General features: G+C 43.1%; 1 pseudogene; it reads right to left on the reverse strand.

Annotated features, from left to right (window-relative positions):
- The window catches only part of LOC139473101 (sushi, von Willebrand factor type A, EGF and pentraxin domain-containing protein 1-like), a 35,999-nt pseudogene that overhangs the window by 8,407 nt on the left and 2,794 nt on the right, over positions 1 to 24,798 (reverse strand).

Genomic DNA, 24,798 nt, shown 5'->3' on the forward strand with positions numbered 1-24,798 from the left:
CAAAAAGGTTAGTTTAAATTTGGTTACTGAATACAATGATTTATTGAATAACTTGAACGCTATACCTGATCTTTCTACACTTATTATTGAAGTCTTGTTTGGGGATGCGACAGAAGATGCCTTCGAGATATTACCTATATTACCTAGATATTCGAGTCTATCAATTAAATGGCTTAAGAAACACCGACGTCAACGTTGCAGCATTGTTTATATGGGAGCATCACTCGTTGCAACCCTTTAGGGGGTCCAAGTTAAAAAAAAGTGAAAGCATTTCGCTTACTAAGATAGATATGCCATATAATATACATTTAATAAGGCTGATGTATACTCTCAAGACATTTAAGCAAGACCAATTAAAACTCTTACATAATATAATAATATACATTATGGGTTTATATCCGATACTTGATGAAGCATCTGAAAAGATGGATACTGTTGATGGATTTCGTTTACAAGAAATAAGCGACATAAAACATCGAATAGAGAAGGAGAGGGAGTTGAGACTTGGATTATGAAACTTATTATGAGGCTTGGGAGCTAAAACAAAGTTGAATAGCATTGAGGATCATATTTCAACTGGCTGATTGTAAGATATCCGAGGAGGAGTTTCGTTTTGTGTTGTCAGAACTAACCAAATACAACACAATGAAGCAGGAGATTCATTCAAATTCTCGTAAGACCAGTGGTATTTGTGAAGATGAGAAAAAAAGTTCTTAGAACAGGGAACAAGCACATAAATTATTCCGTGCAAAACCAAAAAACTGGTTGGAGATTAAGAATAGATTGTTTCCTGGATACATTGTTGAGTCACATTTAGACGAATGCACACATAAGTCTATAATAATGGAGAATTACCACAGGGTATATATTATATCAGGGATGTCAAACCAACCAAATACGTTTATCAATTGTTTCTTTTCAATTTCGAATGAAGGGTATACAGTCTGGTCTCCTAGTAAAATGAATGAAGAAAAATGTTAATTATAAATTTGTTCGAAATAATGGTATGCATATAAGTAGAAATATTAGAGAATATTTTCATTACAATTTAGTTAAGTCTCATCGAATCACATCATCGTTTTTTGTATAAAAAATTACCTCTGTGGTATCAATCTAGCTCCAGTGGAAGTGAGCTAATACTGTCATTGCCTATAAAAATGTATGTCGTGGTGATGAGCTAGAGTCAATGTAACTTAGTCTCATGACACTCATTGAATCGCATCGTGGGTTGGGCTTACAAAATTCCCTCTGTAGCGCCAGTGGAAGTGGTCTAGAACTGTCATTCCCTATACTACTCACGCAGCTCACATTGAGCATGCTGAAACACCCACAGCTTCCATTAACCATGCTGAAACACACACAGCTACCATTAAACATGCTGAAACACACACAGCTTAAACACAGCTGGAGCTACTGTTAAACGTTGTAACACTGAAGATTGCATATTGGGAGTGAATCAGATGAACATTATACTACTCTAAATATCATGTCATGAACTTACCAGGGCATTCGTTAGTGTTGCACTCTTTTTTCTCAACAGACGAGCCATTGCATGGCTTTCCATTGTACGTAGGTGGAGGGCTGTTACATTCACGCATGCGTACTGTCCACCCTCCACCACACGAGGCCGAACACGTACTCCAATCAGTCCACAAATTCCAGCCACCATCTACGTCAACTGCAGAAGAGACCAATACACAGACGGATGCAATGTGTGTATTGATATACATTTGCTCAAGGATCAAAGTGAGTATTTATAGACATTTACACCTTGTTGTAACTTACTCATCTTATTCTGGCAGTAGCGGCCAGTGAAGGAAGGGGGACAAATGCACGTGTAGTTGGACACTTCGTTTACACAGGAGGCGCCCCCGTAACAGATGTTGTCCGCACAGAAGTCGGGCGCACCTGTGCAGTTGCTGCCGGTGAAGCCGTCATGACACAGACATTTGTAGCTGCCATGTCTATTGATGCACGTGTGGCCTGGACACGGTATGGGTTCACATTCATCGATGGCTGTTGAAAAAAGAAGCATAGAAGAACTGGCTTTAACAGTTTTACGTGAAAAGCTATAGATGTATTTCAGATATCGACAGTGACAGTGCTGTTAATAACAGGTGCGCGCTACTAGTACATAAGTGCCGAATAGAAACGGACTACAACTGTACTTGATTTAAAAAAAATCGACGCTATATAACTTCAGTTGTATGCGTGGTATCTGAAGACAAATAGAGAAAAGTTCACGTGGAGGGATGAGCCAACGTTGTTGTAGTAGCTGTGTACTAAGACTGATGTGGTTCCTGTCTGGCACTGACCATCACATGTTGAAGGTGTGATGACAAGGATACTGCTGCTGGTTGTCTTGGGGATGTCGTCCAGGGAGAAGAGCGCTCTCTCAGTGGGATGATCACAGGTAAGCGCCATTGCTCTGATCTGATGAGCATCACGTCGTGAACTGAGAAGGAAAAGACCCTGGAGAAGCACCTCTACAACAGAGATAGTTCAGCACTTAGATACAAGTTCAAGGTGTTTAAAAGTCATAATGTGTATCATGATTTCTTCATTGTACGCCTCCCTCTAGTTATCCTGATACAATGTACATACAGAGACATGAGATAGTGACACAACTACTTACCACTGTGCAGGCCTGTGCTGACACGCAGGCTTGCTCCAGCAGTGACGAGTGGAGAGGATGCTGCTGCGAAGGTTCGGGTGACGACGGGCTCCCCTCCAACGTAGACTGACAACTCCTTTCTCCATTCATGCCAGGATAACTCTACGTGTGTCCATGTCTCAACAGGGAACATTATTGTTGAAGATATGTTGCCATTACTACAATGTAAAACGCACTTAACATGTGTTACAAACCACCTGCAGTTGATGTTTCAGTTTCCAGAGAATAAAAGTGAATGAGTGAATGTTTTTCTGAGGTCACAGTCAGCAATATTAAAGCTTTGTCATGGCGGAATGTGAAAATCGGGTGTGGACTTTGGTAGTCAATGACTGAAAGTATGAGCGTCATGTCACAGAGCCTGGCCAGATGATCCCCACTTAAATCACAAGCTTAGGGTACCGTGTACCTTCTTTCACTCGGAATTCCAACTGGAGAAGATAATGTTCATCAAAGCGCAGGTAATAGCGAAATAAGCCTTTCGGGCTTTCGCCCTTATGGATTATTATTATAAACACAAAACTATTCCCTTGCCTTGCATGCCGAGTCCAAGAAGTGGGCGCGAGTTCCAAGCTGACGAGAGTTCCCCGGTGCGGATGTGTGATAGATATGGCGGTGTTGGTCGCCCCTGCTGCGTTTGTCTTGATCCATGTAACCAGGGTGAAGTCGCCAAGGTCGTCGGTCAGGGCGTTCCTCATGTTGAAGGAGATCGGACCAACAACAAGCACGTCATAAGCTGTGCAGAGCGATCAGTCCATCATTACACACAACTCTCAATCAGTGTAATACAGAGAGGTCAGTCCATCATTACACACAACTCTCAATCAGTGTAATACAGAGAGGTCAGTCCATCACTACTCCCTACTCTCAATCAGTGTAATGCAGAGCGATCAGTCCATCATTACACACAACTCTCAATCAGTGTAATACAGAGCGATCAGTCCATCACTACTCCCTACTCTCAATCAGTGTAATACAGAGCGATCAGTCCATCACTACTCCCAACTCTCAATCAGTGTAATACAGAGAGGTCAGTCCATCACTACTCCCTACTCTCAATCAGTGTAATACAGAGAGGTCAGTCCATCACTACTCCCTACTCTCAATCAGTGTAATACAAAGAGGTCAGTCCATCACTACTCCCAACTCTCAATCAGTGTAATACAGAGAGGTCAGTCCATCACTACTCCCAACTCTCAATCAGTGTAATACAGAGAGGTCAGTCCATCACTACTCCCAACTCTCAATCAGTGTAATACAGAGAGGTCAGTCCATCACTACTCCCAACTCTCAATCAGTGTAATACAGAGAGGTCAGTCTATCACTACTCCCAACTCTCAATCAGTGTAATACAGAGAGGTCAGTCCATCACTACTCCCTACTCTCAATCAGTGTAATACAGAGAGGTCAGTCCATCACTACTCCCAACTCTCAATCAGTGTAATACAGAGCGATCAGTCCATCATTACACACAACTCTCAATCAGTGTAATACAGAGAGGTCAGTCCATCACTACTCCCAACTCTCAATCAGTGTAATACAGAGAGGTCAGTCCATCACTACTCCCAACTCTCAATCAGTGTAATACAGAGCGATCAGTCCATCATTACACACAACTCTCAATCAGTGTAATACAGAGAGGTCAGTCTATCACTACTCCCAACTCTCAATCAGTGTAATACAGAGCGATCAGTCCATCACTACTCCCAACTCTCAATCAGTGTAATACAGAGAGGTCAGTCCATCACTACTCCCAACTCTCAATCAGTGTAATACAGAGAGGTCAGTCCATCACTACTCCCTACTCTCAATCAGTGTAATACAGAGAGGTCAGTCCATCACTACTCCCAACTCTCAATCAGTGTAATACAGAGCGATCAGTCCATCACTACTCCCAACTCTCAATCAGTGTAATACAGAGAGGTCAGTCCATCACTACTCCCTACTCTCAATCAGTGTAATACAGAGAGGTCAGTCCATCACTACTCCCAACTCTCAATCAGTGTAATACAGAGCGATCAGTCCATCACTACTACCAACTCTCAATCAGTGTAATACAGAGAGGTCAGTCCATCACTACTCCCAACTCTCAATCAGTGTAATACAGAGCGATCAGTCCATCACTACTCCCAACTCTCAATCAGTGTAATACAGAGAGGTCAGTCCATCACTACTCCCTACTCTCAATCACTGTAATACAGAGAGGTCAGTCCATCACTACTCCCAACTCTCAATCAGTGTAATACAGAGCGATCAGTCCATCACTACTCCCAACTCTCAATCAGTGTAATACAGAGAGGTCAGTCCATCACTACTCCCAACTCTCAATCAGTGTAATACAGAGAGGTCAGTCCATCACTACTCCCTATTCTCAATCAGTGTAATACAGAGAGGTCAGTCCATCACTACTCCCTACTCTCAATCAGTGTAATACAGAGAGGTCAGTCCATCACTACTCCCATCTCTCAATCAGTGTAATACAAAGAGGTCAGTCCATCACTACACTTAACTGTCAATCAGTGTAATACAGAGAGGTCAGTCTATCACTACTCCCAACTCTCAATCAGTGTAATACAGAGAGGTCAGTCCATCACTACTCCCATCTCTCAATCAGTGTAATACAGAGAGGTCAGTCTATCACTACTCCCATCTCTCAATCAGTGTAATACAGAGAGGTCAGTCCATCACTACTCCCAACTCTCAATCAGTGTAATACAGAGAGGTCAGTCTATCACTACTCCCAACTCTCAATCAGTGTAATACAGAGAGGTCAGTCCATCACTACTCCCAACTCTCAATCAGTGTAATACAAAGCGATCAGTCCATCATTACACACAACCCTCAATCAGTGTAATACAGAGAGGTCAGTCTATCACTACTCCCATCTCTCAATCAGTGTAATACAGAGAGGTCAGTCCATCACTACTCCCAACTCTCAATCAGTGTAATACAGAGAGGTCAGTCTATCACTACTCCCAACTCTCAATCAGTGTAATACAGAGAGGTCAGTCCATCACTACTCCCAACTCTCAATCAGTGTAATACAGAGAGGTCAGTCCATCACTACTCCCTACTCTCAATCAGTGTAATACAGAGAGGTCAGTCCATCACTACTCCCAACTCTCAATCAGTGTAATACAGAGAGGTCAGTCCATCACTACTCCCAACTCTCAATCAGTGTAATACAGAGAGGTCAGTCCATCACTACTCCCAACTCTCAATCAGTGTAATACAGAGAGGTCAGTCCATCACTACTCCCTACTCTCAATCACTGTAATACAGAGAGGTCAGTCCATCACTACTCCCAACTCTCAATCAGTGTAATACAAAGCGATCAGTCCATCATTACACACAACCCTCAATCAGTGTAATACAGAGAGGTCAGTCTATCACTACTCCCAACTCTCAATCAGTGTAATACAGAGAGGTCAGTCCATCACTACTCCCAACTCTCAATCAGTGTAATACAGAGCGATCAGTCCATCACTACTCCCTACTCTCAGTCAGTGTAATACAGAGAGGTCAGTCCATCACTACTCCCATCTCTCAATCAGTGTAATACAAAGAGGTCAGTCCATCACTACACTTAACTGTCAATCAGTGTAATACAGAGAGGTCAGTCCATCACTACTCCCAACTCTCAATCAGTGTAATACAGAGAGGTCAGTCCATCACTACTCCCTACTCTCAATCAGTGTAATACAGAGAGGTCAGTCCATCACTACTCCCAACTCTCAATCAGTGTAATACAGAGAGGTCAGTCCATCACTACTCCCATCTCTCAATCAGTGTAATACAAAGAGGTCAGTCCATCACTACTCCCATCTCTCAATCAGTGTAATACAGAGAGGTCAGTCCATCACTACTCCCATCTCTCAATCAGTGTAATACAGAGAGGTCAGTCTATCACTACTCCCATCTCTCAATCAGTGTAATACAGAGAGGCGAGTGCACAGCATAGGTACATGTAATCAGGCCTAACTTTCACCTGTAACATAGGTACAAGTAATTTGTGGATGTGAGGAGGGTTTTTTCGGGCTTGTCATAATTATAACCAGAGATATAACATTAGGCGTAGATCTTGGGAATTGATGTCATCTCGGTCCCAGCACAGTCTAGACGCCAGGCCTTAAATGCCCACATCATGCAGATACACAGCTGAAGGATGGTTGTGGTCTTGTTCAATCTTCAACAGCCGATCATATACGGTCTGGAGAATTCCCTGGCAGTGCGATTCCGTGCACCGCAAGTATGATCTCTCTTCTTTCTGTCCTTTGACGCTATTTTAAACGTGACTTCCGCGCGCATGATTAATGAAAGACACTGCTATAGCATCGTTCGCTTTCTCGAAAATACTAACATGAATTCTATGTATACTGAACAACAAAAGTTCCTTTGACATTGAATAAGATTTAATGCAAATGTTATGTTTTTTACCAAATCTGAAACAATTTCGGTTTGCAACAGATAAAAGACTCCTGTAAGTGTTCAAAATGGTTTAATTTGCCATACAGACTCCAGTAAATGCGTGATTTCATAAAAAAATGAACATGCCAAAATGTCAATTTACAAATCAATAGCGTGTGTGTCCACCTCTGGTTGCAAGCAACACATCTTCGTCTCATGGAATGGACCAGGCGTTGCACAAAGTCCTGTGGGATATCTGTCCATATCTGCTGGATCATGTTTCAAAGTTCCTGGAGTGTCTGTGGAACACGTGGTTAACGTCGAAGGCGCCGATCCATCTCATCCCACATGTGCTCGATTGGTGAGAGATCAGGGGAGCGAGTCGGCCAGGGGATGACATTCACATTGTTTTGTTGAAGAGAATCCTGAACAAATCGAGCGATATGAGGCCGTGCGTTGTCATGTTGAAAGTAATGAATGGGCCATGACGACGCAAAAACGGTAGAACAACAGGGCCCATGATCTCGTCGCGGTTGCGCTGTCCTTTGATATTTCCCTCTACCACTATCAAACGGGTCCTCTGTCTTGCTGTAATCCCACCCAATACCATAACGCTGCCGCGCCCGAACCGATCTTCTTCCATGACACAATGATTGACGTAACGTTCACCTCGACGTCGGTACACTCGAATCCGTCCATCGCTTTGGCTGAGGTTAAAACGATACTCGTCAGTGTATAGAACTTGTCCCCACTGCACGTAGACGCTGTCTGCACCACTGTAGACGTGCTTGACGGTGGTTTTCTGTCAAAATGGGACGTCTGGTGGGTCTTCTGGCGACAATCCCTCCAAGTCTGAGGCGACGACGTACGGTTTGTGAAGATATTCGTCGAAGGGCCGGGATGCTTCTTGCAGTCAGTTGCTGGCTGGAATCGATTTCGTATGTGTGTTGTTCGAATCCAGTTGTCTTGTCGATTATTGGTTACGCGTGTCCTGCCACTCCGAGGATGGTCTCTGATTGCATTCGTCTATTGCCAACGTTACCATAAACACCAAATGGTGTTTCTGTGGACGTTAAATTGTCTTGCAACATCACGTTGACTCGATCCTGCTTCAAGGATATCAATGGTTCCCAGACGCACATTTTCGGACAGGCATGGTACTTCGTAATGTTTAATGATTGCGTAATTCTGTTGTTTTTCTGAGTGGTTATTGTCAGCATATGGAATCCCTTTAACGCAAATGTTTTCATACCCATTCGTGGGTAGTGAAATGCATGGGGCTTGCATAAAAGTCAACTTTTGCATGGAATGCATGCTTTTCTGTAGCAGTTGCGTTTTTGTGACTTGATTCTATACATGTACTACAATATTGAAAACCAAACTTTTTTTTTTTTTAAAAATACACTAAAATATTGGTGTCACAGGAACTTGTATATATATTTATATATTTCTGTTTCCTGCTGAGAAATGAAGCGCATCTCTCCTACCTTTTCTCAAATATTGTTAGTACACTACTGAACCTTTGTTTGATATTAATCTCTTCCATATCACACTTGTAAAGCTTTCTCTTCAATTTAAAATAGTGGTCCGTCATTAACATGTGGTAGGTTGTGTTGTTTTAAGAATTACACGTCAGAAGAGTAAAATGAGAGTAGCTGTACCCCGTGTAACTACTTGACCTTTCCCAGTGATCACATATATTAGGTGACCTGGACTCTAGATAGAATTAGATGATCTGGACTCTTGGAGAAGTAGGTGATCTGGACTCAAGGAGAATTAGGCAATCTGGACTAGGAGAAGTAGGTGATGTGGACTCTAGGAGAAGTAGGTGATCTGGACTCTAGGAGAAGTAGGTGATGTGGACTCAAGGAGAAGTAGGTGATCTGGACACTAAGAGAATTAGGCGATCTGAACTCTACGAGAATTAGATGATCTGGACTCTAGGAGAAGTAGGTGATCTGAACTCTAAGAGAATTAGGTGATCTGGACTCTAAGAGAATTAGATGATCTGGACTAGGAGAATTAGGTGATCTGGACTCTAGGATAATTAGATGATCTGGACTCTAGGAGAATTAGGTGATCTGGACTCTAGGAGAATTAGATGATCTGGACTCTAGGAGAATTAGGTGATCCGGACTCTAGGAGAATTAGATGATCTGGACTCTAGGAGAATTAGGTGATCTGGACTCTAGGAGAAGTAGGTGATCTGGACTCTAAGAGAATTAGGTGATCTGAACTCTAGGAGAATTAGGTGATCTGGACTCTAGGAGAAGTAGGTGATCTTGACTCTAGGAGAATTATGTGATCTGGACTCAAGGAGAAGTAGGTGATCTGGACACTAAGATAATTAGATGATCTGGACTCAAGGATAATTAGGTGATCTTGACTCTAGGATAATTAGGTGATCTGGACTCTAGGAGAATTAGGTGATCTGGACTCTAGGAGAATTAGATGATCTCGACTCTAGGAGAATTAGGTGATCTGGACTCTAGGAGAAGTAGGTGATCTGGACTCTAGGAGAAGTAGGTGATCTGGACTCTAGAAGTAGGTGATCTCGACTCTAGGAGAATTAGTGATGTGGACTCTAGATAGAATTAGATGATCTCGACTCTAGGAGAATTAGGTGATCTGGACTCTAGGAGAAGTAGGTGATCTGGACTCTAGGAGAAGTAGGTGATCTGGACTCTAGAAGTAGGTGATCTGGACTCTAGGAGAATTAGTGATGTGGACTCTAGATAGAATTAGATGATCTGGACTCTTTGAGAATAAGGTGATCTTGACTCTAGGATAATTAGGTGATCTGGACTCTAGGAGAATTAGGTGATCTGAACTGTAATTAGGCCCCTGTTATAAAACATAACGAGGGACGGATAAAGCCAAAACACATATACAGCCTAATCATATATTCCCTTTCAGCAAACAGCCCCGAACTGGCCAGCCCACTTGCGCGCAAATGAGATCGGTAGATGGCGATACCAAATTAAAACCAAGTATCCACAAAAACCCATGCCCATGCTCAGTTAGAGTGAAAGTTGAAGACTCAGTGACAAGAAGCACTGTGACAAGGTATGCCCTACTTGCAATCAACCTGACTCCATTGCTCACTTGTTACTGGAATGTTAAGACCACGTCCCGGCCAAGAGATGCAATAGCGAGGGCCAAGCTAACTCTATTTCTGCATGGACTCGAACGTATATAAATCGAGCAGCTGAAAATTGCTGAGGCAGGAGGCGACCTCTTCAACACTTAAAGCAACAATAACAACAACAATATCATCATCAGTATCATACTAAACCACATATACCCCGATTATATATTGCTACAAGGGATTTAGCTTGCTGACATGTTTCAATCTGCCTTTGTAAAAAAATTAATACGAATTGAAAACAATGTTCGATTGAACTGAGGTCAACTTATGCTGTTTCACGTGATTCTCATTGACTCGTAACAGCGTGCAGCGTTTTGCTTCGAAGCGGTGTGCAATAAGTGTATTATGTTCGCTTGGTGACAATGGTACAATGTCCATTCACAATGTTCACAATGATGAGTTATAAATGACGTACCCGTGCAGGCTGAGACGTTGTTGTTGTGTGTTGACTGCGTTGTGGTGCCGGGAGGGCAGGGACGACACGACGCTGCTCCGTGGTGAGGCTGGTAGAAGCCGTGCGGGCAGGGCGAGCAGGGCAGGCTGCGTGTCGGGGAAAACATGCCGGGGCCACACAGCTCTATCCAGTGACAAACTATTCTGAATCTTTCTCTGAGATTAGTTTAAATCTTCTAACATTTTTGACCACTATGATTAAAAGGAGATATGTTACCGGATTATTTATTTTCCTTAAACTGGCTGACCGTGATAAAGTTCGCAATAACGCCTCCTTTTTACATAATTGACCACCACCAAATACTTTAAACCTTAAAAAGATGTAGAGCCGATTATGTTGATGTATTTACACCCGTCACGATAAATATAAACACGAATTTATATACAGTAACATACACAAACATTAACATAAGTCGTTTATGAATATGGAATCGACATCGATAAGGAACGGAATGTCATGTCCCTTGTACATGTTCGCGATGCATCGCAACGACTTAAACATGACACCCTAAATGAAGACAAATATAATATTTACTACTGAAGCTTCATATTCCTAAAGATAATAACAACAATCTAGAATAGTTATTCTATTACTTTGATAACTTATATCAAGATGCAGGACTATTTCGGTAAAAAGCACCTGCTCATTCCGCGATGTCCTTAGCCCCTGTTGTGAGCGAGCTTGTTCCAGCTGGACATGTCTTGCACGAGAACGCCCCGTCCTTGTCCTGGTACATCCCCACCGGGCAGGGGGCGCAGTCGCTGATGTTGTTGTAGTACGTCCCGGTAGGGCATGCCGCTGAAACAAACATAATAGGTCATGCTGCAGCATGTGCTGACAAGTCCCAGTATACAGTATGTTCTTTAATCTGTACCAGGTCACTGGGATTACATTGCATTGTATGCACTATATAACACATCTTCCCGAGGCAAGGGAGTTAACTGACTTTATAAGTCCAGTTTCAACCCTAGCCGAACTAGGCTTGAATTACTGGGCTTGATCGTTGCGCCACCAGTGGATGTTACCAATTATGTCCCTTCTAAGCCTTTCCAATGGACTAATCAGATTCCACATCTCATATCACTTGCGTTTGCTTCACACAAAATGGTGGCGCTCAGTCAGGACGATCTGATCGATAATCAAGATCTATATTGTGATAAAACGGGTCTTACATCGCGAACTGCATCACATCACGTAAGCACCTTGATTAAAAACATGAAAAGATTTGGAAAAAATCTGCTGACAACGAGTTGGCGGTGCACATGCTTTGCAAATCCTGCAATCGATCGAGATCTGCACGACAGTTTACGAAGCGGATTTCGATTTCGTTGCGCTTTGATTGGACTATGCATAGACTCGTTAGTCCAGCCAAATGTAACTCCATAATACCAGCCTAGTTCGGCAATGGTGGAAACTGGACTTTTATAGTCAGTATACTCTCTTGCCTCGGGAAGATGTATATAAGAAGCATTCTCACCACATGACGCTGAAGCATACACGGGAACCAAGCCTTTGCCGCAGTAGAAGTCACTCCAGCCAGAGGCGAACGAATCATGTCGAAGCTGGAATCCAGTGATGTTGATGTCGTACAAACCTTGCTGCACGTCAATCTTGGTCCTGGACGCCATGCCCTTCAGCATATCCTTATGTTTGTTAATGGCGTTCTCCACAGTCATATTGCCCATCTCGAAGTCCACCATGAAGTCCCACGTGAACAGGGCCGCCAGGGTCGGCGCCCGCTTTTTCCGACTGGACATAGCCGCATGACGACGACGGCGGAGCATGTCCCCACACTCTACTTGCACGTTTTCTACCTTACAGTTTTTATCTTTTGCACATGCATCTTTCCACGAGCCAGAACCTTTTAAGGACATGATGAATTGGGTTTTGACGAGTTCCACAGTAGAGGGTGAGCCACAGTTCCCGGTGTAGTAGTACAGCTCCGACGGCAGCAGCATACTTTTTGGACGTCGTAACTCTGAAAAACGAAAGGTGAGCAAGGACAACCCGTACATGCCTTCAGATAAGTATAAGTCTTGCACTACTATGCACGGGGTAGAAATATTCCAACATCTACTTTCTGGAATGGCCTTCAAAATACAGCGTTTATGGATTTGCTTTATACGAGGGCTGATTGATGAATCCTGAGCCTCACATAAAAGGGTTCGCCTTCTAGAGAAATCCTTTGTTGCTGATATACTTTAATGCCATAGATGAATATACACACAACCTGGAGTCAGTTGAGCAAATTGTTTCGCTGAGACAAGTCAGTAGAATAAGCAGGGGTCTGCGAACTTTAAAGATAGACAAACCTGAGGGACGAGCAGTACTTGCAGAAAAAAAGTTTTAACATCAAAAGCCATCCATAAAGTTTAAGATGGCAGGGAGATCCTTGAGAACGACCCTCGTCCTGGAAGGCCTGTGACATCAGCAACACCAGATATGATCCAGAGAAACCACAACATGGCTCATGACAGCGTCATATTGATAGTCCCGTGGGCACTGGGAGTTCAGTTGCCATTGGGAGTTCAGTAGGTATTGTTAAAAGGCATTGTTTAAAGCTGAGCCAGACAGTTTCTTGCACCAATTTGTGACTTTGTATAAAACCTGTTTCACCGCGTCCATACTTAGTCCAAACAACATCAAAACACTGGAAGCATTTAACATCGCCACCAGCATAAAAGGCAGGAGGAAAGGTTATGACTCCCGTGTTCGGGATACCAAGAGTATCATGGTGGCGGACAAAAAGGCCAGACAATAAAGGGAGCATATTATGCTGCCCTTCCATTATGCACACACACACACACACACACACGCACACACACACACACACACACACACACACACACACACACACACACACAGACACACACACACAGACATACACAGACACACACAGACATACACACACACAGACATACACACACACACACACACACACGCACACACACACACACACACACACACACACACACACAGACACACACACACAGACATACACAGACACACACAGACATACACACACACAGACATACACACACAGACACACACACACAGACATACATACACAGACACACCCTCACACACACAGACACACCCTCACACAGACATACACACACAGACACACACACACAGAGACACACACACAGGCATACACACAGACACACACACAGACAGACACACACACACACACAGACACAGAGACACATACAGACACAGACACACACACAGACACACACACACAGACACACACACACACAGACATAGTTGGTAGAAGTGCATCAGCGACGAAGGGAATCATTTTAATATCGTCAGGACAAGTCTTTCTATGTGAGGCTCAGTGCTAAGTAGTCACCCCTCGTATAAAGTAATTTCCAATTCATCTGGGAGCATCATGAAGCCTTTTTTCCAGAGGCTCGGAGTACATTCCTCTCACATTCCATTTCTCTTGTGCCCTAACCAACAATACTAGAATATTTCCAGAAACGAAGGGGAATAATATAGACCGAGACATCATTGAAGTTAACTAAATAAGATAAGTCTGTTCACACAAGGTATGCAGACTTTTGCAAGTTTTATTTGCATCTAAGTCGGAGAAGAAAACCACCGTCTTTGATATGCTACATTGACTGTGTGGTATGAAATCATTCGCAAACTGATTCATTCTTAATCTGCACTCAGCAGTCGATGTATGTTTCTCTGACTACTTAAAAAAACACAGTCCACAGAAATCATTATAAAGCACTACGCATTTTCAGTGTGATACCATTACGTACTTTCAGTTTGTTCAAATGCATACTTGCTTCAGCCTCATGCCAGTTTCAAGTACCCGAGTACAGCTTCAGCTAACACAATGAGGAACCTGAATTTCCGCTGTATTGACATCACTTACAAGACAAGACATCACTTCTCGAGATATGTGGTAAACACATCCCTTACATAATATAACAATATGTGAAAACAATTTTCCAGCTTTAAAGTAGATCTATATAGTAAGTGAGTGAGTTGGGTTTAACGCCGCTTTTAACATTATTCCAGCTATATCACGGCGTGTCAGCTTAAATGTGGGAGGAAAGCCCGAAATGATTCAGGTACAACTTCAGTGAAACCCAAGAGCACGGGTATGGTGCTGACAAACCTAGAAACATAATCGGGGCGAATCCGGGATTCGAACCCACAATCATAGGTTTCTGCACAGCGAGTTGCGGCGCCTTAGACGACTGGGCCATCCGTGCACCCTCGATCTATATATGTGACATGTAACATGTGACATGTGATATCCCTGAGATGTCCAAGCACCATGTGGTTAAGAAAGGCGGCGGCAGTCATATACAGACAAGTTATCGGTGAGTTATACACCTGCCTGAGATAAATGTGCATAAAATATTCGTTTTTTTGTGTGACTGAATTATACTAAACACACATCTCAACCAGTTGCACCACAAAAATATAAAGAGAATATCTGTGAAACCTGTGCAGTCCGGCACAGTAGGTGCTGGCTTCCACTGGCCTGTCGAGAAGGCACAGACGAAATGTTGAGAGATGGCCACCGTCCGCGGGACATCGAACTTCTCATTGCATTGCATCTGACATAAGGTCCCTCCGGCCCACCTGTCACACACAACAGCACCATTCCGCGGCTGGTTCAAGTCTCCGCACGGCCTCTCTACAAAGAGGAATAATAGGAACTTCATAGTAGTGAGTGAGTATGGTTTTACGCCGCTTCTCGCAATATTCCAGCAATATCACGCCGGGACACCAGAAATGGGCTTCACACATTGTACACATGTCGGGAATCGAACCCTGGTGACAGCGAACGCTTTAACCACGAGGCTACCCAACCGCCCTTACCTCATAGTACAATTTACTCAATACAACGTATAAGCCAGAAATAGTTTGATGTGTTTATTTACACAAATTGTAACTAGATGTTTTGAGTTGGATGAAGGGAGTAAACACTTGATTTGTGGAAATATGTAGATGCACTACGATAATCGTTACTATCAGTTGTACTGACCTCTACATACGGGTGTCGGTGCTCTCCCCCAGTACCAATATGCAGTGGGTGAGATGCTGTTGTCTATTTCACATGTTATCGAGGTAGCCCCTTCTAGAGGCAAGCCCATTCTGCAGGAGATGTTACAGCGGGCACCATAATTAAACCCCGATGGGCAATCGGCCTCCATGTAGCGATCCTTGAAGCTGGGCACTGAACACTTGGGTACTGAAATATAGGGCGTTTGTTCTGAAGTTATTTGTACGCAAAGATTGCCCTGGCGTTCTCAGCTAACCTTTGCATCAACCTGAGGTAATTGTTGGTTATTAAACGGCAATGTCTACCGCATGCTTATCATTTCCCGGCTAGATTTAGTGTGATGTCAATAGTGCACGCAGGTACTGCTAGGTGGATCTATCCATTCACGTCGAGTGCGTGAACAAGAACACGTGTTGTTTGAAACTTCAGGACTTTATACAACTTGCTAATCTAGTTTTGTCTTTTTTAATAAATCCCCATATAAATTACCTAATAGGATAAATTATAAGCCAATACAATACAGCGAAATAAGGAGTACACATATTTGTGATATCTAGACTACGCTAACAACAAGTGTGAATTCTTTCTGACTGTCCACTCGGTGGTGTCATTAGGGGATGCTGTCAAACCCGTGTTATTGTCCACCTCCCAATGAACTGTTATACGAGTATATTTGTCTATTCAAACAGCTAGAAGTTGTATGCCAAACCTTCAACGATGATGGTGAAGGAACAGGGCTGTGCTGTATTGCCAATACCGTCAACCGCCGTGTACCTAACCTCGGTCACTCCCTGCGTAAACCTTGACCCTGGAGCAAGACCTTTGCTCTGCTGGACATTGCTGTAGCCAGAGTTGTCCTTGGCCACAATGTCCGGCCACGTCACCAGAGCGGTGGTCGTTCCCTTCTCAGCCTGAATCACAATGCTCGTGTCTGGGCAGTTCTCAAATGTTGGAGGAAGAAGATCTTCAATACATAAATTGAATACATGTTCAGTAAAAGAAAGAGGGACACAGCAATTTTGGCTTTTACAGTATCCATGCGACATTTTATAGGTGCAAGTGTTTTTGGTGCACAGGCGTGGATAGCCAAATTATAGATTTACACTTCACTGTCCAAGGTAACATCACGTATGTCATGGCGTGTTGATTAAAGGGGCATCAGGACCAAATCTCTCACTCACGAGTTTAGGGATACAACCATTGCCCATAAAGCGCCGATCTCATACAGGAGGACATGCTTGTGGCAGCCCACTGTAAGGCTACACATCAAAACGAATGAAGCTGTCGTATTCAGCTGCCATTACTTAGCCCATCATTGGGGAAGTTTTCAACCCAAAGTATAAGTTTAAGGAGAAACAAACCATGAAAATAGATGCATGCAGGTGCGGTGTAAATCCTACATAGGACGTATAGTACTGACCAACACATCGAGGCTGTGGCACTGTCCACGCACCAGTGGACAGACACGAGGTGATGCCAGGGGACGATGCCTGGAAGCCGAGGACGCTGCTGCAGACGAGGACACAGACGCTACCAGAGTAAAGGCTGTTTGTGCATTGGTGCCCTACACCGTGTTGGGGCAGCTGCAATCCCGGACACGTCCTGGCTGAGTAGAAATGATAATTATCATGAACGTCTACCCCTTTCATATATAACAAACACCACACAATCGTTACGAACTACAAATAGTTTCAGTGAACCAACATTGATAAAAACAGCCGAACCTCGTTATCGCGAACCTAGCGCGACCGTGTTGCAACTTCGACATATGTATATGTGTTTATATAATGAGGCTGTTGGGACCGGACAGTTGGTTCGGGATTTCGATATATTCGAGAAAACGGAGTTCGAGATAACGGAGTTCGACTGTACATATGTAAATCTTAAAAACATATATATCCACTGCATGATCTAAAATATGTTGAGACTCTATGACTAAAATCATCAATGTGTACATTAGTCCGTCCAGATACACCCTGATTGATTATAATTCCAGAATAGAAAATATGGTTTACAGAAAATAATTATTAATTGAATAAGTTCACACTTTCCCTATCAGAAACGACACCCATAGCTCGGGTTTCAGAAGGAACTAAGCATGAGAGGATATCATCATGATATGATGTCATGCCGAGGACAGAGTTATTTTCATAGTTCTGATATCATAATGGCAATTTCAAAATTTGATTTTACCAAGAAATCCCAAAACAAGATATTTAATGTACCTCTGCATGATGGTGGTTGGAAGTCGAACGATCCGTCGTAGAGGCAGGTGATGCGTGGCTTGCCCTCCATGGTGTAGCCAGGGTCGCAGGTGTAGCTGCAGGTGGAACCATAGATCACGTCGCCGTGTCCACAACTTCGGTTGCCGTTGCGCGGCCAGGCAGGCATTCCACACCTTATTACTGTGCAACAATCACATGAAGCAAGTACTTGCAGCAACACGGAAATAGTATCTGTTCCGGAATTGATTTAAAAGACAAACAGTCCTTCCAACATGTCCCCACTCACCCCACAGTGTAGATGTTACGACCAGTGCATTACCATTATAGTGTGCGTGGTGTGTTGACGCTTTCCTTGTACAGTCAACATTTCTACCACTTGTTTGTAATTGAGTGAAAATACATACGACATGCAATCACAAATACGTTATCCGCTAAAACATGCTTATTCGTTTTAGTGTATGAGAAGTATATGATGCTTAGGCCTGACCTGTGACATCAAACGAGAATGTACACGTGTCCTTGAAGCCAGTGGAGTCCATGACGGCGTACGTGATGGTGTGTCTGCCCTCAGAGAACTCCGACCCCGACGCCTGGGACCCCGACACAGGCACGGGGCTATAGCGCAACAGAGACAACTAACAACATCAGGCTACACACCACGTACACAATATTTACATGATAAATGACGTCACAATTTCACCGTTTGATATTATAAAAGTTTGTTGATTTTTCAAATGACCATGGAATACTTCTAATCTTGTAAGATTAGTATCTAAACTTAACAGCAAGGAACAAAAATAAACATGGCCAGGGAGTCTCTAGAAGACTTATGAAGATTCCCTGTCCTCAGTCACTCACAGAAGAAAAGTACCATCCGCGGAGTTGGCTTGCGGTAATTGCCATTTGACAACGGCTAAGTTTCTTCCAGGGGGCGCCACGATCGGACTTGGTACAGAGGGACACACGATGGCGGGGAGTTGGTATAGCCCGCTACCTGCATCTGTTTCATAAAGCAGAATGTCTAGCTCATCAGTATATATTAACTGAACGTCATGGTAGAACAATGACCATATAACTGTGATACCTGTCTAACTATGAATTGATTATTAATAACCTATCATGAAGTCGTATTCAGCCGTATGTTATGTATTGGAGAAAACACTTTCCCTCGGTTTTGGTAGACAGAGTATGCCCTGGGGAGAGGGAAAAACCGCGGGGTCTTTGCCTCCTTGGTTTTTCCCTCTCGCCAGGGCATGCTCTGTCTACCAAAACCGAGGGAAAGTGTTTTTCCATGCTTCTAAACCGAAAAAAGAAACTTAAAACAACATTTATCAACATTTTTATGTTTCGAACATGCTTTCCATGAACCTTAGGAAACGCGCGTAAAATATCTGTTGCGGCGTACGGATCTTGAAAAGGACATTCTAAAACCTATTGAGGCTTATCAACACCCCGTAGCCTCGTCGTACACTCACTGGGCTACAGATATGAAGGTTGCGAATTCGATCCTCGGGAATATACGGAAAACATATGTAAATTGATTTTACATTTCATTACATGTTACAATCTGAACGGAAGTTATATGAATAAAATACCCAGGACATTATTTAAAATACCTGGGATATTATATAAAATCCCAGGGACATTACCACGTCCCTATTTATGAGATTTAACTCGACTGGAAAGTAAAACCTCACAATAGGTCTTAATGCCTATAGAAAGAAGTCTCTTACTTAATAGCGATCCCAATGAATAGGTTTATAAACTCCATGCATGTGACCCTTACGTTCACTGGCTTCGGTGTTAGAACCCATACTGTTGCAGAAGAACTGGCACATGATGTGAAGCATATCTGGGGACACAGCTCCAGGCAGCAGACCCATTTCTAGCTGACGCCTTACCCGCCTCTCGCCGATATCTGCCAAGCAGGTTCCAGAAACACACAGATATGTTAAGCAGCAGAACAACACACACATATTTTTATGTAGGGGGGGTGGTGGGGGGGGTGGGGGGGGGGTGTGTGTGTGGGGGTGGAGGGGGGGGGTGGAGGTGGGGTGTGATGGTGGTGTTAAGTTGAGGGCGGGTGGATGTGGGGTGGTAAGTTGAGGGTGGGTGGATGTAAGGTGGTAAGTTGAGGGCGGGTGGATGTGGGATGTTAAGTTGAGGGCGGGTGGATGTGGGATGTTAAGTTGAGGGCGGGTGGATGTAGGGTGTTAAGTTGAGGGTGGGTGGATGTAGGGTGTTAAGTTGAGGGCGGGTGGATGTAGGGTGTTAATTTGAGGGCGGGTGGATGTGGGGTGGTAAGTTGAGGGCGGGTGGATGTGGGATGGTAAGTTAAGTGTGGGTGGATGTGGGATGGTAAGTTGAGGGCGGGTGGATGTGGGATGGTAAGTTGAGGGTGAGTGGATGTTGGATTGTTAGTTGAGGGCGGGTGGATGTGGGATGTTAAGTTGAGGGCGGGTGGATGTGGGATGTTAAGTTGAGGGCGGGTGGATGTAGGGTGTTAAGTTGAGGGCGGGTGGATGTAGGGTGTTAAGTTGAGGGCGGGTGGATGTGGGATGGTAAGTTGAGGGCGGGTGGATGTAGGGTGTTAAGTTGAGGGCGGGTGGATGTGGGATGGTAAGTTGAGGGTGAGTGGATGTTGGATTGTTAGTTGAGGGCGGGTGGATGTGGGATGTTAAGTTGAGGGCGGGTGGATGTAGGGTGTTAAGTTGAGGGCGGGTGGATGTAGGGTGTTAAGTTGAGGGCGGGTGGATGTAGGGTGTTAAGTTGAGGGCGGGTGGATGTAGGGTGTTAAGTTGACGGCGGGTGGATGTGGGGTGGTAAGTTGAGGGTGGGTTGATGTTGGATTGTAAGTTGAGGGTGGATGGAGGTGGGATGGTAAGTTGAGAGTTGGGAGGGAACTGCTTTAAAACATCTCCTTAGAAAGGAGGGGCTGACCAATTGTATTTAATTCACAAATCCTTCAGGTCAACTAGCATGACTCAGCAGATAACTTATTTCACTAAGTCCACCCTGAGGTCTAATTATATAACACGAGCATGAAATACTCCTATCCCCCGCTAATACGACATGTCCGGTTGTGTGCAAGGAATTTACCCCTTGTAACTATGTTCACTGGACCTTTTTGTAAATGGCCTAATTGCAAGCACTAAAAAGTTATTATCTGCAGTTTATGTTAGGATATGTAACTGTATTTGTGATGAGTTGTGTTATTATTGAAACAATAGTCAGAGAAGTAAGGGTGTTCTTACTTTACTTAGAGATCATTGAGAGCAGGGGTTACCATGGGGTGTACTGAGAAGTACAGCACCAATCATCTGATGATCTGAGTAGTAGACTGGTGTCTGGAATGCTACAGCACTGGCATGATCAGTAAACAACAAGTCCAGTGTAGCTCCAAGGCAGTGAGTGAATGAGTTGAGTCATTTTCTGCACATTAAAGAAATCTTAAATTGTAGTTTTTCACTCAGATCACAGTTGAAATCCCCAGTAACTAGAACATGTTCACAAGTGAATGCGAGAACCATACCCACGGCTTGTTTGGAGGAACATACACACAAGCAATGCAGAACTTGCCAACAAGAAGGGAAATGTATTCAATCCTGCGGGATGACGTTACATCACACTGTTTGTGAAACAGCAATACCATGTGTAGTGTCTCCTGTTTAGACTTGATAACCTTGGAAGTATATTTTACTGTAATCATTGATATGAGTTTCTGTTAAACACAAAACATAAACCACACAAACAAACATATCATTCTTCACATCTTCAGTATGAGCATTGACTGATCGAACACCTTGAGACCAGCACCAAGACCATTCTGTACAGGATGTGTCCAGGTGAACAGTCGATCACTCCGCATTCTAGTCATCTCATCCAACCCTTTTTTGTTTACCACAATCCCGTGTTCATCAAAAACTACATGTTTAAGGCCTTTCCTTGATTTGTGCCTACTGACAATTATATTTGTCAAGGCTACTCAGACAACCCTGCAGAGGTCTCTTTGTAGAATGTGTAAACGGTTTCTTAGTTATGCGGAAACGAATGCCATGGAAATATTCTAAGAAAATCCCAACCTATCTATGTGCCACGTTTGGTGAAGAAATATTGTACGGTTTTCAAGATCTGCTCCGGAAACGAGCACTACACCCATTTTCAGTCTAAGTTAAACTTGCTGCTACGGAAATTATGTCAAACATTCCCAACTATCAAAAGGCATCCACGACACCCCTACATGTATGTAAGTAATGCTGTAACGCCACCTACAGTCAGAACAAGGAAACTGCTTCCAGATTCCCCCATCACAGCGATTACAAGTGTGTATCTCGCCTAGTAGAAAGACGCAGACAGAGCCGCTGGGGAAAGGTCCTCGTGAAGACCATAGCTTAACTGTGTCTACGGGGCCGAGGCGATCATGGATGCAGCGTTCAGGAACCATGGCAGCTGGGTGGGTGTGACACCCGAGCTCTGTTACTGCTCCAGCACCCTGTGTGGGCGAAAACATCCGAACTAGATAACTGAATGTTATAATTGTTATTTGCTAGTCCAAATGTAGATTATATACCTCTTCATTATACATTTGAAATATCACATTTCAACACTCAGTTGGGTTATCTCATAATTAACACCTGCCTACGTGTACGTGGGTCACTCACCTTCCAGCTACGTTATGTAATACATCTACCTACATCAACCATCTACCTCAAAAAGAGAGACCGACCAAGATCGTCGAACGAAGTGGACGAATTGTACAGTAAGTCGTGACGCGGGTCTCCTCATCGGGAACATTGGCCCCTGTCCTCTAAACCTTCACCCCTGACTTCAGTCTTCAATATACAACATACATTGCTCTTGTCGTCTAAACCTTCACTTCTGGGTTAAGTCGTCCATCTACAATATACTTAGCTCCTGTCGTCTAAACCTTCACTTCTGAGTTTAATCGTCCATCTACAATATACTTAGCTCCTGTCGTCTAAACCTTCACTTCTGAGTTTAGTCGTCCATCTACAATATACTTAGCTCCTGTCGTCTAAACCTTCACTTCTGAAAATAGTCGTCCACCTACATTATACCTGGATCCTGTCGTCTAAACCTTCACTTCTGAGTTTAGTCATTCATCTACAATATACCTGGCTCCTGTCGTCTAAACCTTCACTTCTGAGTTTTGTCTTCCGTCTACAATATACCTGGCTCCTGTCGTCTAAACCTTCACTTCTGAGTTTAGTCATTCATCTACAATATACCTGGCTCCTGTCGTCTAAACCTTCACTTCTGAGTTTAGTCATTCATCTACAATATACCTGGCTCCTGTCGTCTAAACCTTCACTTCTGAGTTTAGTCTTCCACCATTCCAGCCCTGTTTGTAAAAATATGCACTAGACATAAGATTAAGACCGCATAGACCATAAAACCGAATAAAATATGTCTTGGTATCATCTCTTGTGTATTAGATGATGGTAATGCCCTGAAATGTTATAACGTTAGATTAGAAAGGAGAAACATTAAAGTGTTTTATAATACTTGGGAACATGAGCAATACAATGTAGCAACATAAACATGCAAGGAATGGAATAGGGAGGGAACGTGACGAAAAGAAATGGAAATAGATTTTAATATAACATTATTGAACGAAACAACTTGCACAAAAGCGGTGCCAAAAATTGTTGGACCGTATTTTGTTGTAGACTGACGACTAGCAAGTAATTGTCATGATGTACGCATGGTTTCATATAAAAATTCAGATATACAACCGGTTTGAAGCTGAGAACTGAGATGCCAAGTATAACCTGCATTCACACACGGAATCAAAATACTTGTGTGTATGCCCTCTCCTCTGAAAAATGTATCACTTAAGTATTTGCATTGTAATAAATAAAGTAATTAATAAAACTTGGTAATTTGGTGGGTCTTCGTCAGATATGATTTTCAGTTTTTTTTTACACCTTTGATTGATACGGATTACGTAGTCACTGTCTCTAATGAATCTAAGTAAGGATAACAATTTATGGATGAACAACTTCTTTATCACAATTAAGAGCGACGTTTCGGTGTAAGTTATATCTTGCTTGATAACGGTGTTAGAACCTACATCGAAACATCGCTCTTAATTGTAATAAAGAAGTTGTTCATCCATAAAGTCTTAACCATACTTAATACTTCAACTTCTAAATGACCATCAAAGAAGAAATCTAATGTATCTGCTCGTAAGAATTTTCAAATATACATGTATTGTTGATTGTAGAAAATACTTACATCACTGTATCTCAGAACGCAAAACTGATAACATTCAAAATGTAATTAGTACAGGGGCCTGAAGTTAGCAGCGGGTTGGTTATTCGTTATTCGTTTTTCGAATAACGAAAAGCAAGCTAATACCGGGTTCGTTATTCAAAGGCTGTATATTAAACAACAACGGTAATGTGGTCAAATACACTAACTCATTTATTATATGACAGCAGGTTCGTCTTACATCATCATCCAAAAGCTGTTTAGTTATTCAGTACTTTTGATTAACGAAAACAAACCAGCACCAGGATCGTTATTCAGACTTGGTATAACAAATATAAGATACCAGTGGGTTCGTTATTCGTCATTCGTTTTTCGAATTCTATTATGAAAATAGTCACGGGGGCTTTCTCAGCCGACCTTTGAGACTTGACACCTATGTGAAACACCTGAAACAATCTAAGTGATCGGTTGAGAAACGAACACGGGTTATAATACCCCGAAACGATATACTAGTATATATTTTAAAATACAGAGACAAGTGACATCGAATAAGTTTCTTTGTACATTTTGCAGACGTGTGGGATATTGTTCCTTTGTGTGGATATTCACGGATACATTTCTCGA

This window comes from Haliotis cracherodii, unplaced genomic scaffold (genome assembly GCF_022045235.1).
Source record: "Haliotis cracherodii isolate W230 unplaced genomic scaffold, xgHalCrac1.p SCAF_26, whole genome shotgun sequence".
Taxonomy (NCBI): domain Eukaryota; kingdom Metazoa; phylum Mollusca; class Gastropoda; order Lepetellida; family Haliotidae; genus Haliotis; species Haliotis cracherodii.